Below are 2435 nucleotides of genomic sequence, written 5' to 3'. Positions count from 1 at the left end.
AGACAATTAAACTATATACCGTATTATCATGCCTATTATTAAGCCACTATCTTATCTCCTAATACTTTTAACGCTTACTACTACTTTCTACTTGACTCTCTTTTACCCCTACGCGCACCTGTAACGCTTTTACCAGAGCAACCACTATTCTCTTGAGAAATTGGTCCACCTAGCTTGGTTATCCCAAGTATATATAGTGTATTACTCGCGCTAATAAGGCCTAGAAACTCGTTTACCTGAACAACGATAAGGAGATTTATAAGCCTGAGGACTCTAAGGATGTAGCTAATACTCCTTGTAATGAATAAAAGGCTAATAGAATGCAATTAGCCAAGTGGGAAAAGACCAAAAACATAGTAAAGCTTGCTAAGGCTCTAAGCTTGCTAGATTTGAGTTGACTATATGTATAAGAAGTAGGCTATATATAGTGCTCTGTACAACTGTTATAAAACCTGTTTAAATGTATTGACAAAGTTATGGAAGATATGTAAAGAAATGTTAACTGCGGAGATTACACTCTTAACGCTTTATAAGGACGACATGCAATTCAAAGGTTTTTATTTAGGAGGTCTAAGCTTACCTTTCCGTGGGACTAAGAGGTACAAAGGCAGCTGCTAAGACGGTTTACTTTATGATCTTCCATATAGTTTAACTCCATTCTACAGATTTTGTTAGAGAGTTGAATAATACATAGCTTATAATACTACTAAGCAATAGCAATTAGAGCTGTTTATAGGATTTGCCGTAGCGTAATGCTTCTTGGGAGTTATATAGGTCTTAGTGTGTAATAGTAGGCTTAACATCAACGATACCAGTTCTTTATATAAGTCTCATGAAGGAATAACTTCCTATTTATGAATATATCAAACCGCTAGGATATCCAATCACAATCTAGAACATGACATCTAGAGAGGGTCTTTACCAGCACGGAATTTTACTACTACAACTTATCCTCCTTTGGTAGGCGCGGATTTAACGCCTAATACTAAGTCAAGAAGTTTTAAAACCTTTAACAGCAAGCATTCTAAGCCATGCCCTGATAGTAAATGCTATTAGTAGAAGGGCTGCCAAATATGATGTAGTAAAGGCTACTTATACCCTAACCCTTCACGCATAACGCTCTTTAATGAAGTAGTCGAAATTCAGAAAGGCTTCTAGGAACCTAAATAAAAAGAAGATCAAGGATTAGGTAAAGAAGGACCCTAATATGTCCTTAAGAATGTTGAGAGCTATAAACTAAATACCTAGAGGACAACTCTTTAGGCAACTAACGTCCTAGCCTAGACAGCTACAGCTAAGATATTTATAATCACAAATATCCTAATAGAAGTCCTAATAACCACTACTCTCTGAACTATGGGTTAAGCTTATAGAGTTACCATTGAAAAACGCTTGGTCCTTAAATTCTTTACACCAGTCAATGAGGGAGAACATATAATTACTAGACCTGTACAACTTACATTTAGGAAGAGCGTTTAAATTGCTACAGGAGCTTTAAATGGCCCCAAGGTCCCAAGAGTATAGATCTAAAGCCATTTCATTAATATGTATATTATATCAAGATTCTCCGTTGATCTCATTTTTAAACTCGTGTTTCGAACCAAGAGGTATCTAACTACTAAATTGACTATAATTTATTTATTTATTTATTTATTTCTCCCACTCCGCCATGTCCTTGGTCAGGGCTCGTCGGTCCTTCGACTATAATTTCATAGCAGCGGGATTAGGGAATGATTTATCCAGAAATAGTTAATTGAAATCGAAAAGCTGATGTTGTTCTCTTTAATTTCTATCGTTGCTTCATTAAGAACCCGATAAGTATACCTATAGACGCTGCTAGAAATATAAAGTTGAGGCAGTCAATAGTAAATCTACCTTTTATCATAGCTATGATAAAGCGCTTTGTATTACCTAGACCTATAGACGTAATTAGGGCTGAACTACAATATTTAAAAGCAGCTATTCAGGAAAGCAAGTTCCAGAGTACCTAGTACCTAACGTAACCGCGTTAAAATCAATGGCATTCTTATTCCTAAGTAAACGAAGTATACTCCTACTAATATTCCGTAAACAGGTTATTTCTCGACGTATACCAGAAAATAAGGTTGTATATCCCTTCTACAAAATGTTAAGAGGAATATAATAGGATATATTTAAGTTTCAGATATGCTATCACGAAGCTCGCTATACTGTAAATACGAAGGATAAGTAAAGTAAAGCAATTGTCGAAAATTACTGTGACATTTTAAGAAATCACACCAGCTCACCATCTTTGACACGTATACTATAATAGGAAATACTATAAAAATGAGCAAAAATTATTCTATAGATTTAGTAAAGCAATTATACTACAATGGCATCTTGCCTTAAATAGTCGTTTTCGTCGAGCTGTACGTCAAGATTTGAGGTAAAAGTTAAGATTTGTGCCAAGATTA

Source organism: Mycothermus thermophilus (assembly GCF_041956435.1).
Source record: "Mycothermus thermophilus strain CBS 625.91 unplaced genomic scaffold VTJ04scaffold_6, whole genome shotgun sequence".
Classification (NCBI taxonomy): Eukaryota; Fungi; Ascomycota; class Sordariomycetes; order Sordariales; family Chaetomiaceae; genus Mycothermus; species Mycothermus thermophilus.
This window is presented reverse-complemented; position numbering follows the sequence as displayed.